Genomic DNA, 20,126 nt, shown 5'->3' on the forward strand with positions numbered 1-20,126 from the left:
CCACCACCTCCACACTGGCCCCGCCACCAGATGTTCCACCTACAAAGTACATTTAAGAATGTTAGAATAAAGCACTCACTAGTCTTTGGTCTAGGAATGAAGACATGTGAAAACAATGTAATTTGTGACTGTCTACGTTAAAGTTAAAAAAAAAGGCCCTTTTTCCAGGGAAGGTTGTCTTGCTGCACTTTTTGGCACAACTGATGAAGGCTGTTTTTTTAACACGCACCATTTTTCTCCACACAGACAGAAGATGGACTTCTAACAACAAGATCAAGTTGAAACCAGGTGAGAGCTCGGCTCGACCACAAGAAATGTCTTCAATTAATCGTCAGCACTAACCACTTTTCCAGTTCCAGTAGTTTTATTATGACTTCATTTTAATAAATGTGTTTACTTTTAATAAAGCTTTTAAACTTAAATACAATCTGTGTTTTTTGGTCCAGACTAGAGTGACTGAGCGAAAGGTTTTGCAATTTTTGCAAGCATGAGTCCAGATAGAACACTTCAAAAGACATTATGGACAATCCCAGAGGACTGCACTAAGTTGATAGAGCTATTGCTGACTAGAATCATGGGAGTTTCGCCAACCGTGCAATCTAAGTTAGCTACACAGACAGACTAATAAGAATAATCTAGTAATACCACAGGGAGTCATAGTAGAGGCAGGATAAGAATTTAGATACAGTCTACAAGAAGAGCAAAGACAATTTTGAAAAAAGTCAAATGAGGAACGCTAGGAAAAATAGGTACTAGTCTAAAATGAAAACTTACTGGGGCCAGCAGAGGAGCCCTCGCCTGCCCGATCCTGGCCCTGTTGAACAGCATCCGCCGCCTGCTGCTCCTGTGTCCTCCTCTCGCCCCTGGGGGGAGCTGACGTACAACATGAAAGAAAGAACAGAAAACATGGATGATTGTTGCTTGTCAATGTCAACCAAATCAAACATTCCAAAAGAACAATAACAAAATATTTCCGCAAAATTATATTGATTATGGTTAGTTTTCATTTATTTGCGGACCTGTGACTTCGAAAGTCACGTAACTCACTAAACAAAGTACTGAAACGTTCACCTAGGACTGGCAGGCAGCAGTCCGCAGGCAAGACGCAAAGTGACAGACAAACTCCATTGTGATTTCAGTCAGATCAGTGACAACACTAACAGTTGCCTGCTACATTACCAGTCATTTAAATAGTCAAACTATCAATCCACCGCCACTATTTTTCTTATTGTCAGGGGTACAAAGGAAGGGGCAGATTTAAGCCCTTGCGGCTCTTTTGCGCCGTTCTTGCGTGACTTTTGTGACGCAGCAGCTAAACAAAAAAGGGCGCCATGGTGCGGCGTATAATATTATAACAACGTGACGCATTTGGGAGATGCATCCCGTTATAAAGCCCTGCGCCATCAGGGGGCGTTCCGGCGCAAGGGAGGGCATTCCTGCGCTGGAACACATCCTAATAGTGGCTGAGGGAAAACTACAAAATTTCAATCAGTCACCTTTAGGACAATGATGCGTCACACAAACCCTGCACCTGCTTGAAGCAGACGTACGGCTTGACCCAGCATTGGGGAGATAGGGTACCCCAGAGCATTGATGGAGCTGCGCCATCGTTGCGACGCAACTCCAGCAGTAAAGCTTCGGTGACGTTTTGGGCCCATGGTGCGCCGCATTGCAAATACGGGGCACCATGTTTGGTGGTGGTAGCGGGACGCACAATTAATGGCGCATCCCTGCTACTTTGCAGGGATGCGACGGTAATTGCAATTCTGCCCCTTAGGGGCATACTTACTTACGCGTTCTGGCGCATCTCCAGAGATGCGCCAGATCAAATGCGTCACGCAAAACTACCCTTGCGACACGGCAGATGTGCCTCATTTACAATGCGGCGCGCCCTGGCGCAAGGGTAGGCACTTGCGTGACGCATCTCGTCACGTAAGAGCGGCGCATCGCTGGAGTCACGTCTCCAACGCAATGCAACTCCAGTAATGCTCAGGGCCACCCAATACTTAACATGCTGTGTCAGTCCTTTCGCCTGCTTCGAGCAGACATAAGGAATTGAATTGACGTAGCAGCGTCGCAGAAGTGCCTGCGTTAAATCTTGTAGATTTCACGCAGGCAATTTTGCGAGGCGCACAGCCGCTGGACCGCCCACCCTGCGTACTAGGAACGCACCCATTGTGGTGCAGGCCCATGGCTTTATAACGTGACGCATCTCCCTAGATGCGTCATGCTGTAAATGACTCGCAGGGATGCGGCACGTTTACGCCGCTGTTGCGTCACGCAAGGCAACGTAAACGTGGCGCAAGGGGCTTGTAAATGTAATCTGCCCCTTAGTGTCTAGCATTACGCAGTTCTGTAAAGTACACTCATACATAATAGTTACTCAGGCCAATGAGACCACGAAATAGAAAACAAATAAGCATAGTAGCAACGCCACTGAGAAGGAGAGCAGTGCACCTGAAATGCACAGAAGATTTTGAAATATAATTTAACTACAATGTAATCGTCATCAGCGGCATTATTGGCTTCCTCCATGTAAAAAACAAATATTTGCAATACAACAACACAGAGCAGGAGAAAACATCATAGTAGTGAGTGATTAAATGGCTACTACTACTCACCAAGCCCGGGGATCTCCAAGCCGAGCTGGTCCAGCAGGTCGCGCTCGTGGTCCAGGAGGTCCGTCCAGCGATGGGTGACCTGGCTGTAGGTGCGCTGGACCCCGTAGAGGTGGGATATGGCCCAGCACACCTTCTCCCACCGCTTCCGGCGCTCCCGCATGTTGTAGCCGCCGGCCGCGATCCTGCCGCCTCCCGCGATGGTCCTGGGCAGGCGGCGCTGGACGAAGTAGACCAGCGCGCCCACTTCCTCCGGGCTGAATATCTCCCGTCGCGTCACCTGCTCCCCCCTCAATCTCCCGCATGCTGTCCTGGCACTGGGTCCAGCACTACTCCCCGCCGCCGCTGCGGCCCTCAAGTGCCTGGGCAGCTTCACGGCGCCTGGCTTGACCATGGTCTGGGCAGGTAAGGTAGGAAGAAGTAGAAAATTAAGAAAGAATAGGATAGGGAAGAAGAAAAGAAAAGAGTTTAAAAAAGTAGTTTAAAAGTAAAGAAAAATAGCAGAAAAGACAAAAATATACAGCTAGGAAAAGAGAGGGATAGATAAGAAGCAAAATCGTAAAAAAAAACTGAAAACAAGCAAAGGATGGCAAAGATACCAAGAGGATTAAACACCATGCCCAGACACAGGAAATGAATGAAAAACAAGATGGCCGGCGCCCGTTCACGAGCGCGAAAGTAAGTTTGCGCGAGATTTTCCTCGCGATCTCGTGCGAACCTCTAGATTTCCCGCGCGATCTCGTGCAAACCTCTACTCGCAATGCGCTTACTGCGCGAGATTATACATAGCGGGCGGAAACGGAAATACGTCACGCAAACAAAATGGCCGCGCCCGTACTCGACCTTGGGGTAAATTCGCGTGTTGCGCTGCAAGCGGCTCGCGAATACTGCAAAAAAACTCGCGAAACAACAAGCCGCAAAAAAATAAAATGCTCATTCGCACGAATTGGCGGCTTCCGCGGTCGGTTTCGCACGACGCCGCGCCCCGCGAATAGCGCGAAAAAAACCGAAAAACGATTTCAGCAAAAGCAAAAGCAATGAGCAGGTGCAAAAGGTCAACCTCATGATTTGTAACGATTCTTTGTAGTGCTTCCTGAGGGGGCCCTCCAGAATTCGGTTGCCTGCTTGCAACTATTGTGTGACCCTGCTCTGACCTTAACTGTATGCCACAAAAGGTGCTGATTTACAGCTAAAGGAGCAGACAAGCAGGTGCCAGGCTGGAACTTGAAATTCTTTCAGTGACACATTAATTAGCCCCTAATTCATTATTGTCAGTTGGGGCAGGGCAGGTGTTGTTAATAAACTAACCCCAAATTAATTCATGTCAGTTCAAGCAGGGCAGGTGGGCTTGCTTTTCCCCCCCATCTTCTACAGTGATGATGAACCAGAGGGTGGCATTGATGTAACAGAGGGTGGCATGGGTCAAAGAGAGGGTGCCAGTGGTAAAACAGAGGGTGCTGGGAGGCTGTGATGATGAACCAGACGTAGAAACAACATAGTCGCAACCGTTGCGAGCCGACAAGTAAGTTCGCAATTGCGAACTAGTACCAAATCCTCGCGAACTGGTAGAAACACTTGCGAACACAAAAAAAAAAAAAAATCCGCAAATTCGCGAGAATTCGCGGATTTTGCGGATTGCCAATTCGCAAATCCGCAAAATTCGCGAACGCGAGATTCGCAAAATTCGCCCATGCTTAGAATGTACTAATGGTGGGAAGATGGGTTTTTACAGTTGGGAACCACCAAATGTTTCTGTACTTATGTTCCGGACCTTGAATGCATCAAAGCGACCCCTCTCGGGGATAATTATGGGAACCAAGTTGTAAACCTTTGTGTACCATGTTAACCTATGAGAGAAATGTGTATAAAAAGGAGCGATCCACAGTAGCAAATCGAAGCAGATCCCGCTAACATACCCGTTGTGTACTTCACGTGACTTCTGTGTTCCCTGCAGTAAATAAACCTCGCATCTTTGACGCCGAAGGAAGTGTCCCGTGTCTCTGTCATTTGTACGCCGGAACAGGTTACCCACGAAGGTTTCCGGTGTTGTCCCCTGGCACCGCTGGGTCTTAAATAACCCAGTCCTTCAGTTGGCGCCCAATGTGGGGCTGCATCAGTGGTACCGGTCCAAGCCCGACGATCGTGAGGAACTTCGTGTGAAATCTCCGAGGGAAGGTGCACCCCACTTCATCGATCCTGTTGTCGAAATAAGTGGCCCGACGACTTTTCCCGCGAAGATTCCCGCCTCCTGACGGCTGCGACGGACTGCTGCCCTGACTGTAGACCTGTTTTGGCGCCTGGCGTAGACCTTGGTACAGCGAGACGATTGACGGGCCTTCCTGGTGACGCCATCGATCCTTGAGTTAAGTATTTGTGGGTCGCTCCCAGAGTCCTTGGTTGTGGTTGCTTAGTTGTTGCATGGTTCCATTGCATTTGTGGTTCTTCGTACTTGGTTCTTTGTTGTGATATTTGACGACTGCAGCCGCCAAAAACCGAGGGTTTTTGCTCTTTGCTGGGACTTGGTAAATCCCGTAACCCTTGAAGTTTGTGAAACTTGGCTAGTGTGCAAGATGCCTGGTCGTAGTACTTTGTTCAGTTGCTTCAGACGTTGTGGTACGGATTCCCGGCTGGAGGACTCGTGTCCGATACCTACGGTTGGAACTCCCACTTATGAGCTCTATAGTAAGCACGGGCTAGGCCCGATTACCTTTAATGAATATTGGATTCGTTACACCAAAAAGGATGGTGTCCTTAGTTGGTCACCTCATGGTAGTTTTGAGACCCCGATTTTAGATAACCTTGAGGCTAAATTGTTCAAGAAAAAGTCAAGGCCGGCCATGTTTGATGCCTTTCGGTTGTGGCGTAAAGAAGCCCAACAGAAAGAGATCAGACAGACTAAACGTAATCAGAGAGATGGTGTTGCTACTATTGTAAAGAAAGCGGAGCAGTTTCAGCGTGATAAGGAGGAAAAGGAAAAGGAAGTTTTTGACAGGCTTCAGCGTATGACTATAGATAAATGTTATCCCGCTTTGCCTACGGAGTCGGATAAGAAGGAGGAATTAGTTGAGGATCCTTTAATGTCCTATCTTATGAAGTCACCACCTACGTACGCACAGGGTACCGCAGCTCCTGTGGTTCCCCCTGCCCCTGCTCCTGTACCCGCTCCTGTACCTGCTCCTCCACCTGTTCTTCCGACTGTTCCTGCTCCCTTGCCTATTGCTGTCCCTGCTGCTCCTCCGCTTGTGCTTCCACATACTCCTGCTCCCGCTACTGCTCCTGTTCTACTTACTCCTACTGCTTCTTCTGTTTCTATTCCTTCTCTCGTTTCTACTCTATCATATACTTCTCCAACTATTCAACGTCGTACCCCTTCAATGGCTGCTAATTTTGCTAATTCTCTTGGACCTATTCTTGAGTCTGCTGATTCGGACGGTCCACAAAGACGTAGTCAGCTTCTCGGTAATAGGGAACGTGCTGCGCTGTACAATATGGCGATGTCATGGATGTTACATCCCTATAGAAATCCTCCACGTTCGGTGTTGAATACGTTTAGTCAATTCAATATACCGACGCAGAGGTATGTTTTTGAAGAAATGTGCAAGGTTTTGCGCGATTAAATATCGGCAGATGCATCGGAAGATGTATTAACTGCTTTGACTAACTTACAGCTTCAGTTTTCGAGCGGAATGGTGGTGGGTACCAATGTTCGACGTGCCATCGAGCAATTATTAGCTTTTCGTCCCTCTCCGATACCTCAAGCATTGTTCGTTGAGGATGTTGAGAGACAGTTAGATCCGTCTGGTCAGTTTCCTATGCGCGAAGTTCCACCAGTGTGGATGCCAGGTGATCCTGCTGCTAATCCTGCTATTCTGCCAATTTTCAGAGAGTATGGATACACCTCCCATGGAAACGATCAGAAGTTTTACAGGTGAAGCAATCTTTGCCTGACCCTCGCAAAAATCCTGCAGGGTATTACAAGGAGTTGTCGCAGCTCGTAGACGCTACGATAATGAATCTTGCCGATATTGATATGTTGTTTGGCAATGTCGTACCGCAACCGGTATGGGCCAAGATTCGTCACGAAGATCATGCAAACGAATTGGGTGGTGATTGGGCTGCTCTTACTGCGGCCGATACACGACATGTTGGCGGGGCTAAGCCTGAACAGCTCATTACTGCTCTCCCTCAGAGAATTATTACCCTGATGAAAACGCTTATGCCAGCTATGAGGGTGAACTGGGACAAATTGTCAGCTTGCAGGCAGAAGAAAGACGAGAGTGTCTCCGATTTCTTTACGAGATTTGAGGAGGCATTCATCGATCATAGTGGTCAGGATATGAGTACCGAGGGTGGTCAGCGGTTGTTTGTGGATAAATTTGTCTCAAACTTATTGCCCGACTTGAGCAACAAATTAAAAAATTCTGAGAGTGCGTGGGCTGTTTCTACATCTGCTCAAATATTGGCTATGGCACAATATTATGAGAATAGGGAGAAAGAAGAGAATGACCGCGCTGATAAAAAGACGAAAGAACTCAAAACTAAGGTGTTGTTGCAGCAAGCGTATCCTCCGCGCTCGAATCAGAATGATTCGCAACAACGTAATCGATCGCAGTCGCAATCTAATAGGTCGCAATCGCGAAATGACTCCTCTTCGCAAAGATCCTCGTTAGGGTACAATCAGTGTGCCTTTTGTAGACAGGAGGGTCATTTAAAATTTAATTGTCCTGTTCTAAATGAGCGTAATAGTGGTAACACATCTAGGGGAGGTCGTGGTGGTTCTCAACAGACATCGCGTGGTAGGGGTCATGGTGCTCCCAATGACCGTTCAGACAATTCGTCAAATTCCAATAATTGTTTTGATCAACGTGGATCATCGCAAGGACGATCTGCGCAGTACAATGTAGATGATTATTACGTTGATCAGGGAACTGACGACGGTAATTACTAGGACGGCCATAGACAAAGAGAGGGAGTGGTATCAGTTCCGGTTGATCAGAGAGGGCCTTACGTCGCAGTTGCCACATCGGGCGTCGTTGAGCCTTTTCTGTTGGACACTGGTGCAGCGAAAAGTTCCATCATGCATTCAAAACTCCCTGGCGCACCTTTGTCTGGCTTAACCAATGTTTCCGTTGGATTCTCTGGCGCCCCTGTTAGCAATCCGGTTTCGTGCCCTTTGCCACTTACAATTGGGCCTCGTGAGCTGAAAGCTCCTTTGATTTTGACCACTGGTTGTGGTGAAAATCTTTTGGGCCTGGATTTGCTAAAACGTTTGTATGCGACTTTGTACTGTTCTCCTGCGGGAGTAAAGCTTACTTTGGGTGAGAGAGTTATCTCTCCAATGTACTTGTCTCTCGATAAACTTCCACCGGAATTGAGTTCTCTTCCTGCATCTCTGTGGGCAACAGGTTCCAATGACGTGGGCCTGCTTGACATCTCCCCTTATGTTGTTCACGTGAAATCTAATGTGCGATTGCCACGTATTCCCCAGTATCGTATCTCCCTTGATGGTGAACGAGCGCTGTTGGCGATCATCTATGATTTGATCGAGAAAGATGTTATTGAGGAGACTCGGGGAAACGTGTGCAACAGCCCCGTGCTGCCGATTTGAAACGTACTGATCCTTCGAAACCACCCGTTTATCGTTTTGTTATCGATTTACGGGAGGTAAATAAAATTGTGTTTCCTCAGTTCCCTGTTGTGCCTGACATCACGGCGTTACTGACTCTGATTCCAGCTTCGGCATCATGGTTTTCAGTAATCGATCTGAAGAATGCGTTCTTCAGTATTCCGATTGCTGAGGAAAGCAGGGACCTTTTCGGTTTCTCTCTTGGTGGCCGAAGTTTTCGGTTTAAACGCGCTCCTCAGGGCTACTGCGAGAGTCCATCGATTTACAGTCAAGCCTTGAAGGGTCAACTAGATGCGTTTGTGTTGCCGGCTGGTGCGGCTTTGATCCAATACGTCGACGACTTATTGGTGGCCGCAGATACTCAGGACATTTGTAAAATTGCCACGGTGTCGTTGTTGCAGCATCTCTGTGACTTACATCACAAGGTGTCTCCTTCTAAACTTCAATATTGTTGTCAAGAAGTAACCTATCTAGGTCACTTATTGTCAAAGGAGGGAAGAAGGTTGACCCCAGAGAGAATTGCAGCCATTGCACGAATATCTGTGCCAACAACCCAAAGAGATGTGCGTGCCTTTTTAGGTATCACGTCATACTGCAGACAGTGGATTCCAAATTTTTCATTGTTAGCGAAACCATTGGTGGCTCTTACGTGCAAGGATGTTTCAACTCCTTTACCATGGACGGATGAATGTCAGAAAAGTTTTTCTGAACTGCGTGATGCATTATGTTCGGCTCCTGTGTTAGGGACTCCTGACTACAGCAAGCCGTTTACATTATACGTTCACGAGAGGGAAGGTTGTGCTTTGAGTGTTTTAACGCAACCTTTCGGTGATAAGCAACGTCCATGTGCATATTTCTCCTCGACCTTGGACCCGGTAGCTAGAGCATTGCCGAGTTGTTTGAGAGCAACAGCGGCAGCCGCGGTCTCTATCCGACAATCAGCAGGATTGGTCATGGATAATATGCTTACGGTGATGGTTCCGCATGCAGTTGACACTCTTTTGAATCGTACGAAAACTCAGCACTTGACGAGTGCGAGGTTGTCTGGGTACGAGTTGACGCTGTTGGCAAGCCATATTCAGATAAAACGTTGTAATGTCCTAAACCCGGCGACCTTATTGCCAATTAGTGCAGAGTCAGATGAAGTAACTGCGCATGACTGTTACTTAAGGACTGAGGAGGAAACAAAAGGTCGAGTGGACCTTAAAAACACTCCTTTGGAAGATCCCGATGGGACTTTGTATGTGGATGGTTCATGTTTTAAATTGCCGAATGGTGATGTGACGACTGCGTATGCTGTGGTAACATTGAATACTGTTGTGGAAACTGCGAGATTGAATCAGAACTCTGCCCAGGCTGCAGAGCTGATTGCCTTAACTAGAGCGTGTGTGTTGGCGAAAGGGAAACGAGTGAATGTGTTTACCGACAGCCAATATGCTTTTGGCGTCGCTCATAGCTTTGGACGATTGTGGAGAGAGAGAGGTTTTATGACGTCGCATGGTACGAAGATTCAGCATGGACAGCTTGTGAATGATCTTTTGGATGCACTTACGTTACCTAAGCAGGTGGCGATTGTTAAATGTAGTGCGCATCGTAAGGTGACGGATGATGTTGGTTGTGGCAATGCATTTGCGGATGAGACTGCTAAGGAGACTGCCCGGAACCTTAGCACTAGAATGTATGTGACGAGTTCGGTTAGGTGGCCTACAGAGACTAGCATGTGTGAGGACACTATTGAGAGCGTGAAAGCAATTCAGAATGAGGCCACTGAGACTGAAAAGATGAAGTGGAAAGAGAGTACGGGAAAGTTGGATGCGAATGGTTGTTGGATTGATTTGTCGGAGCATAAGAGATGGATGTTGCCAGATGCATATGTGCTGGCTGTTGTGACGATGGCACACGGGTTAGCACATATTAGTGCGAAAGGTATTTGTAAGTTGTTGTCTCCTGTGTGGAAGAATGATGGTATTACGAAATGTGCTGAGAGATTGGTGAAGAATTGCATGATATGTATGTTGTACAATCCTGGTAAGGGGACCCCCACACCTCCTGGCCATTTTGCTCCCCCTTCATATCCCTTTGAAGTAATCCAGCTAGACTTCATCCATATGGAGAGATGCAATAATCTGAAATACGTTTTAGTTGTGGTTTGCGCGTTCTCCCGATGGATTGAAGCCTATCCTCTTAAAGACAATACAGCCTTGTCTACTGCAAAAATCCTGCTGAAGGAATACTTTCCTCGGTATGGAATGCCTCGAATTGTATGGTCTGATAACGGAAGTGAGTTTGTAGGGAGTGTGATGAAGAGTGTGTGTAAGGGCCTTGGAATTAATCAAAAATTCCATAGCGCCAATAATTCCCAATCAGCAGGTATAGTTGAAGGGTATAATGGCACCCTTAAACTCAAACTGGCTAAGATTCAGGCTACGACTGGTCTTTCGTGGCCTGACGCTTTGCCCCTTGCTTTGTTGTCAACAAGGACGACAGTACACTCCCGAGTAGGGCTCAGTCCCTATGAAATAGTGTTCGGCCGTCCTGCGAATGTTTGGGGGGTTCCTAGACCGGGTGTATTTTCCAATCTTGAGTATCCAATGTTGATTGATTATCTTCATGACCTGACTGCTAAACTGAGGTTAATTCACCAACAGGTTTACGAAGCACTGCCGACGCAGACGGAGGGTCCAGGCCACCAGCTCCAACCCGGAGATTGGGTGGTTACCCGCAACTTTGCTCGCAAGAAGAATTTGGAACCCCGTTTCACTGGACCCTATCAGGTCCTCCTTGCCACGAGAACTGCCGTCCGTTTGGAAGGGCGAAAAAATTGGGTGCATGCCACCCATACAAAGAAGGTTCCTATACCTTTACCGGCAGACTCGTGGGTGAGGAAGGGCATTGCTTCGTCTGAAACCGAAGGACCACAGACTTTTGTACCCTTTAGCGACGCACAGCCTGTCGGAGAATCCTCAGTGCAGCAGAAAGACATTGTTGAACATTTGCCATCACAAAACTCAAGATCGGAACGATCGACTGATCAGCAGAACTCTGTTCCCTCATCGGATTCTTTGTTTGACGAACAGACACGTCCTGGGAAAACTCGATACTTTTTGCGATCCAACACCAGAGACAAATAAAATTTCCGTTCTGTCCCTTGACAACTGCATTATCCCATTTGCCACGATCAGTCTAAAACACCCGTATTATTGTGATTATTTTGTAAAAATTGAGTTTCGTTCCATCTATGTGCTTTTTACTTCCACAGCTTAGAGACTTTTTGTACATACATTGTGAATAAGATACCTTGCATCCAGGTGTACCGTAGGGCCGCGCGTGTACTTCCTTCTGGTTAGTAGGTCTTGGCGCTAGGTCAAAGACCGTCGGTTCCTGGGAACTTCTGGGGATTGACTACTGCTACACAGAACGAAGTGCGTCAAGAAACGTTTTCAAAGCTGATGGACTTGGAAGAAGCTCAGGCGCAAAGATTCAAACTGCAACAAATTATTCGTACCAAATGTTTTATGTTTCAAGTGTTCCTACTGTTTCTGACTGTTTCTTCGCTATTGGCGGGTGGGGTGTATTACATGATGTCATACTTCCTACCCTCTGCCTTACCTAATCCTACTTCTGAACCCAAACTTATCTCCACTGCATCCCCTCATTCTTTCCATATCTTACCCGAACACGAACAGGCTAGACGTGCAGAGTTCAGAAATAATTCCTTTATTCAGCTCCTTCATCAGCATCAGTTAGTGGTTAACACTACTAATTGTTGGGTGTGTGGGTTAATGCCACATACCACGGATAAGGGAATTCCATATCTGGTCCTACCTTATAGTACCCAGGGTTCAGCTCGAGCATTCCAAACAATGTTTCGAATTGCACTAGATTCCTACCCCAATCGAGAGCCACGTTCTCCCTACTCTGGTCCTGGCTCGTATCAGAAGCCTTTGTCTATAGCGATAGAGGATTTAGATAGAGATATCTATGAGCCGTCGCTCATCCCAGAGGAAGAGGTACAAGCCTATAGGGTCCTGAGTAAGGTCGAATATAGTGCGCTCACGAGTGAAAAACAGCTTAGAAGCTCGCCTCCGATATGGGTCGTACCCCACCTTGGTAATTTCTGTCTAATGGGTCGTGGCCGAAGACCGAAAGCTCGTCTTGGAGAGAGTGCTTGCTCCGAGACTTATATCCTGCCGATGGTCTCGTCCCCTGTGTTTCTGGCTGCCAAGGGTACATACTTTGTCTGCCATGATCGTGCGTATACATGGTTGCCCTCCGACTTTGTGGGCTCATGTTTTATCGCAAATCTGTTGCCTCCGACGTTCACTGTAGATGCAGATTATCACAAGACTAGAGTTGTGAGAGGCGTGATTAGCGAAGAGGACACTGCCGGTCAAGAGGCAGGAGACTTTTTCAAGGGTTTCCTCCCGTTTTGGGGACCTATGGTCAATAGTAGGAACCTGAGAGAATTGACTCGTGTGGTGGAATCGACAGCTAATATCACTGCCAGTGCCCTTGGTAATATCACCACAGAACTTCAGGCGGAAAGGCTTATGACGTTACAAAACCGTATGGTTTTAGACGTGGTTTTAGCAGATCGAGGTGGAGTATGTAAGGTGATCCATTCGAGCTGCTGCATTTTCTTTCCAGATAATGCTCCTACTGTCTATCAAGCCATCTCAAAGTTGCATAAGATCTCTGAGTCCATACACGTGGACGTAGGGGATTGGACGCTGCTTGGGTGGTTTTGGGGCCTGATGTCGACTTGGGGTTGGAAGATTCTGATGATCATCGGAGTCGTTGTAGCGTTCCTGTTCACGTGTTGCCTTTGTGTGCAGTGTGGTCCTGCCTTATGTGGCCTCTGTGCTACGACGTGTATAGGACAGCCGCCTGTTACCAAAGGAGCTCGGTTGGACAGAGTTATGTTGCAGCAACATCTAGATGGTCTGATGAATATTGAATATGATTCTGACTAGTGCTTGCCTACATGAGGGCAAAAGGAGCGTCTGAGGTTCCGTGACGATCGTAAGTGGTGTTTTTGACTCGCACGAATATGGTCGAGTCTGGTATCTATGAACCGCAAATGACGAGTTTGGTGGGTGTGCGCAGTTTCGCTGTGCTAACCTAAACCGTTCGTCTGTTTTGTGGGTTTATACATCTGTACCCACGGGTTCCATCTTAGATATGGCATCCATTTTGTCTCTTGCCCTCAAATAGCCAGCGAACGGACGTTGTCCGCTTCGCGACCCTGGGATTCCCAAGACTCTTGCGTAAGACACATTTCCTTTGAAAGTGTCTTTATGACGAGGGGGATGATACTGTAAGGCAGATGGCCCCGCTCGAGGCTCATCTTGCCGTGCCGGACTATTGTCTCAGCCGTGCATCTCATTAGGCACGTCCCTTTGATGCCTGTAGCTCGTGTTTCCCGATACCACCCCTTTTACACCCTTTCCGATCTCCCCACTGTTTCTGCCTTCCTCTGCACCTGTCTCTGTTCCTTCTTCGATCTGTTTATTGCCGATTGGAATGTACTAATGGTGGGAAGATGGGTTTTTACAGTTGGGAACCACCAAATGTTTCTGTACTTATGTTCCGGACCTTGAATGCATCAAAGCGACCCCTCTCGGGGATAATTATGGGAACCAAGTTGTAAACCTTTGTGTACCATGTTAACCTAAGAGAGAAATGTGTATAAAAAGGAGCGATCCACAGTAGCAAATCGAAGCAGATCCCGCGAACATACCCGTTGTGTACTTCACGTGACTTCTGTGTTCCCTGCAGTAAATAAACCTCGAATCTTTGACGCCGAAGGAAGTGTCCCGTGTCTCTGTCATTTGTACGCCGGAACAGGTTACCCACGAAGGTTTCAGGTGTTGTCCCCTGGCACCGCTGGGTCTTAAATAACCCAGTCCTTCAGTTAGAGCGAGACTTGTTGGCCAGGTTGAAGACCATATATTTGGTCTTTCATGTATTAATCGCCAGCCCCCGAGTCTTGCAAAAGGCATCGAAGATGTCAAGGATACACTGGATTTCCCTGGGTGACTTTGAAAGTTAGAAAGGGTGTCATCAGCGAACATCATGCTTGGACCTTACCAGAGGCTAGCCTAAGGGTATCATTGTCCTTGACCTTTCTAAGTTGTTCAATAAGTCAGTTGATGAATAGACAGAATAAGGTGGTTGCGAGAACACAACTCTGTCATACCCCTTTATTGACAGGAAAGCGGGGGATTAGTTTGCCGTATTTCCCGTACCTCACTTGGGCAAAGTTTTCTACATGAAGCCTCACTAGAATACTAATGAGATAAGATGGAAGCCCCAGATCTCTGAGAACATCCCAGAGTTTGTCCCTAGGTACAAGATCAAAAGCCGACTTCAGATCTACAAATATTAAATAGAGACTGCCACCCTCTATTGTTACCGTTCTCCAGAGAAGAAGTTGGAGTCTAAATATCTGGTCGACGGTAGAGGTGTTTTTTCTGAAGCCAGGCTGATAGGAACTCATGATCTCTTCTTCTTCCATCCATGCCTGTAGGCGATCAAGAAGTACCAGTGCAAAGACTTTCTGGGTAACATCAATTAAGGCAATCGGCCTATAGTTGGTAGGTAAAAAGAGACAGCCTTTTTTAAAGACACAGACTATTTCTGCCCTTCGCCAAGTATCAGGGGGATCCATGCCATTCATAATGGCATTGAATAGGGCCCACAGATATGGTCCCCAAAGGTCGCCAGGTAATTTGTCTAGGCCCGATGCTTTGTTATAAGGAAGCTTATTCATAGCATTTAACACTTCAGGCATAGTAATCCTATAGCCACCTCCTGAGAAGAATCAGTTGATGTTATTAGGGGTTCGACATTTGCAGTCACGACTTCCTTGTTAGTATATAGGGACTGGAAGTGATTCTCCCAAGCTTCAGATGCTATATTCGGCTCAATGGCTAGCTTCCCTTTGGTATCGCCTGAACTCACTATTGCCCAGAAGGTCTTCAGATCTGTATTGGTTAGTGCAAATTTAAGGGTTTACCATCTATCCAATTCCCAATTTTTTTTCCTGATGAATGATCTCTTTATACAGAACCCAATTTAGTTTGGTTCAATGCTTGTCCTTTGTCTGACAGCATCCAGTAAGGCCTGCTTAGCTTTACGACATTTTGTGTTAAACTAGGTACATTTAGACTGGATTTTCGCCCCACGATGTGCCACTGGGTAAAATATATCTGCCAATTTTGAGGTTAGCTCTAAGTGTGTTTTTGCAGCCTTCTCAACATCTGAGGGAAAACCCTCTGGGCCCAATTCACAGAACTAACTTAAGACAAAATCATAAACTTACTACCATTTTCGTATTCACAGAAGGCACTTACTCATTTTCGTATTCACAGAAGACACTTACTCATTTTGGTATTCACAGAAGTTAGGAGTCCTAACTTTAGGACTCCTAAATGCCTTCTGTGAATACCGAAAGTCTTAAAGTTAGGATTTTTCTCAGTTTAGTAGTGGTAAAGTTAGGACTCCTAATTTTAGGACTCCTAAATGCCTTCTATGAATACCGAAAGTCTTAAAATTAGCATTTTTCTCTATTTAGTAGTAGTAAGGTTAGGACTCCTAACTTTAAGACTCCTAAATGCCTTCTGTGAATACCAAAAGTCTTAAAATTAGGATTTTTCTCAGTTTAGTATTAGTAAAGTTGAGAAAAATCCTAATTTTAAGACTTTCGGTATTCACAAAAAGCATTTAGGAGTCCTGAGATGATCATGTAAGGAGAAGCGTAGTGCCAAGCAGTCTGGTGGTTCCACTCTGAGTTTTTCCCCTTTCGTGTCCAGAGTATTTAAATGCAGGTATAACCATATTGTTGCAATAGTTTCTTCGAGGTGAATGGATAAGTGTCAGTTCAAAACGATAAGCCAGAACAAGATCATTAAATCAATCACTGCAGGATGGAACCAAGAGGTGTAGCCCTGCCCTGCCTCTTCCTGCCGCTGCTGGAGCCCGCAGGCTTTATTTAAAGCACCTCCGGGCATGGTGATGTGGCATGGGTGTCAGCAGGGCCCAAGAGAGCTGGGGCTCGTAGTCCAGAGTCTCCAGCACCAGCTGGAGCAGGCAAATGATGATCGGGCTTTCCGCGCTGCGGGAGCCCGTAACCGTTAATAAATGCGCCTTCGGGAGCGGTGATGTGGCGTGGGCGTCAGCAGGGCCCAAGAGAGCTGGCACATGTAGTCCAGAGTCTCCAGAACCAGCATATAAACAATCACTCACGGCTCTTTGCTGTTTCTATGTGTGCTGCACAATGTAGCACACATAGAAACAGTAAATATGAGGAGAAATAAAGCATTTCTCCATGTTTTGCTATGTTAAGACCAGGTTTTCCCTGGTCTTAATTTTGGCGCTGCCTCCTATTTACGCCAACCTTGTGAATAGGGGGAAGCGTCAAAATCGATGGGTGTTGCACTGGGATGCCACCACAACACCTATTTCCCACCCCTTTCACGCTAAGTATAGCGTGAAAGCGTGCCTTATTTACAAGGGTGTTAGGCCATGTTTAGTGGCTCAACGCCACCTTGTTAATAAGGCGAAGCCACTATTGCCACAGGAACCTCGTTAAAAGTGACGTTCCAATGGCAATAGGGGCTTGTAAATAAGTCCCTAGGTGAGACTCAACCCGCTAAAGGCACAGTTAGCTTACTAATTTTGTTGAGGAACCAGTTCATCAAACATTGGTAACAGGATATCATTGAGGGAGCAGATTGCTCCATCCATTCCCAGAGACACATTTACTGTAATTTGAGAAAACATATTGGCCAGGCTAGAGCCTGAAATGACATGCCAATGCCTACAGATTTTCTTGGCCAATATGGTTTCTTGGACAATGGCATGGGGCATGTGGAAAAGCACTAGAAAGTGGTTGGTCCAGGCTAATGGAAGGGGGGAACCAGTAACAAGGAAGGTATAGTTGGAGAAAATCAGGTCAAGGCAATGCCTGCCCCTATAAGTGGTATCCTTGACCAGTTGTATTAAGCTAAGATCAGACATTGACTCCTAAACTGTTCTGCCAGTCTGCAGTTGGGGTCATTCATATGTACATTGAAGTCTCCCAATACTACAAAACGAAAATATTGTAAATTAAAAGGGGTAAGTGCATTAATAAGTGTGTCTAAAGAAAGATTTCTCCTTTTTTCGACTTTGCATGTGTGCAGCACTGTACAGCACACATGTAACGTGGAAAGTTTTAAAGTTAGTCTAAGCATAGTATTTTGTACTAGAACGGCACCCTTCCAGTACAAAACCCATGCCAGACCCACGCAGGCACCTGTGCACTATGGTGCCAAGGTGTGTGCATGGTGCATGGCTACCTGACCGTGAGCTGGCAGTAGGGAGAGGGGAGGAGATGGGCATATCTCTTTAAATTTGGCGCTTTCCTGCTCTCTCCTTCCCAAGCAGCTAGTGCAGCACTGTTGGCTGGTGCGCTGTGTGAGAATTTGGTAAATAGGCCTGTGTGTGTTGTGATTAGTTGCAAACAAATTAGGTGTTGTGTATGCCAAACAGAATGTCCCCCACAGGTTAAATGACAGTATATATTTTTGTTATGAAACCTGTGTTTAGAACTGTTCTCTTATAATGAAATTGCTTTCTGATGACCTCCGAGTGTTTGTTGCTTTGAAAAGGGACTGTCTCGTAATGATATAATTACCCTTTAATTTGGACCCTCTTCCTTCTCTTTCAGGTCTGCTATACACTGGAATTAAAGGTGCATACCTTTTATTAAAAGACTGTTCATCCCATGTTTCAAGATGCTTTTGCCGTGTCACTGTTTTGGGTGTAGGTAATGTTTGTGTGTGTGGGCACCAGCTTTAATCTATAGTATATGTTCTACCCAGCCCCTTCATAGATAATCTTGAAAACCTAAAATGAACTTGTTTGGGAGATGTGTAAATGAATATCAAACTAACTTAAAGCAACACTATCAATGCAGTTGCCCCATTTGCCACAGTGTGGGAATAATTAACTGCTAACATTGGAGATTTATGCATGTTTATTAACAAAGTATTTGTAAATGCTTGCACTGTGCAATTGCTATCCTTGCCTCAAGCAGTCCAGTGGGTAAATCTTCTACATATGCTAAAACCGCATAAACCAAATTGTGGGCAGAAAAGAAACCTTTGGAATAATGAAGCTGCAGCAGCTCTGGAGTGCATCAGTGAAGTGGCTGGTACATTTTGTTTTTGAGAGAGAGGGAAGATGTAAATGTGTAGGATAGCAGCGTCTGTTATTCCTAGTCCCAAGGCATTTCATGAATTTGGTATGAACTCAAATTGTGCTAAATGCAACGGAAAATGAACACCAGCAACCAGAAGCCGCCTGCACTTGCTTAGTTCGTTGTTCCTGTGCTCCCTGCAATAGAATGTGTGTGCCAAATTGTTAATAATTACGTAAACCAAACGCATTTATTATATTTTTGCATCAAAAGAGTAATGCAAACTTATCAAAATTTTTCAGTTTACTCTGGTGTAATTAAAAAAGTTCGCCGAAGCCTGGTTACAGTCATCAAGTGGGTGGCAGGCCTGTATGCAGACCGAAAAAACTCAGGAGCATGTTGAAACGACAAACCCCACCCACTCTGCCAGGTGATACACTGGGGATGACTTCTCAGCATATGTCCTGGCTTATCCTAGCCAACTCGAAGGCTGTAGTTAATGACTAGTGGGTTTTTTAAATGACGGGTAAGAAGGAGGAATATTTGGGATTATTGGTAAGTAATAGAAGCATTACCTCTACATTCCTCCTCCTCATTAATACAGGATGTAAACCAAAGCAAAAAAAACAGCCTCCAGCCTAAAATATAGGAAACTATATTATACCGAAATACTTCTTTTTGCATGTTCAAACCCACATTTTTGGGGCTTTTGCTGCTGATTTTATCGACTGTGAGTGCGCACTTCTGCCTGTTAATCAGACCTCAATGCATGTGTTCTAACCCATGACAAAGTATATGTCAAATTGGCTCACCCCAATTGGCAAGGACTAGCTTACTTATAAGTTCGTAGTATATGGTACCCATGGTATCTTAGTCATTTAACCCCTTTGCCGCGGGGGTAATTCCCCCATGGCGGGAGGGGGAGGCCGCGGCGCCGCAGTGCTCGTGACGAGCCCAGCTCGTCGTGAGGCACAGTGGAGCTGTGCTCATGACGCGCTGGGCTTGTCACAACTCTGTCCACTGATTGATTCTCCTGCAGAGGCGTGCCACGGCCGTTATGACGAGCCCAGCTCGTCATGAGCACAGCTCCACTGTGCCTCATGACGAGCTGGGCTCGTCATAAGCATGGAAGGGGTTAAAGCAGAGTATCCACCCAGGGCTGCCGCATGGTTGTGCCACCCTTTGTGTGACAATGTGCAAAGTGGCTCGCAGCCTGCCACTGTAGACTGAGAGGACAATGGTAATTCGACCTTGCCAGTCAAACTGGTGGCAAAGCCCCCGCATACCTTAACAATATATGTAAGGCTCCCCTAAGCAAGGCTTATAGAGCTCTACATCAGAGAGCTGTATGTTATTAAGTAGGGCATTTTTTTTTATGTCTTAACAGCAACACTTCCAAATTGCCTTTTGCTCTGGAAAGGTAGTAGCCTCATTGGCTAACACAGGGTTATTGGCTGACATCTCTGCCTGGAAAACTTCTCATTGTGACTACCTAGGTGGGTACTGTAAGGTATCAAATTGATTGTGGCATTAAACCCGACCTAATAACCATGACGAATTCAATGTCACTATTAAAGAAATGCAACTTTTATAAAGGTTGCCACTCTGTGACCTAGTTGTCTAATTACCTCATACAGGCGCTTGCCAACAGACAGTATTCTGCCCACCTGGGGAGTGGTGTGAATGACTCACCAGCTTA

Source organism: Lissotriton vulgaris, chromosome 9, assembly GCF_964263255.1.
Source record: "Lissotriton vulgaris chromosome 9, aLisVul1.2, whole genome shotgun sequence".
Classification (NCBI taxonomy): Eukaryota; Metazoa; Chordata; class Amphibia; order Caudata; family Salamandridae; genus Lissotriton; species Lissotriton vulgaris.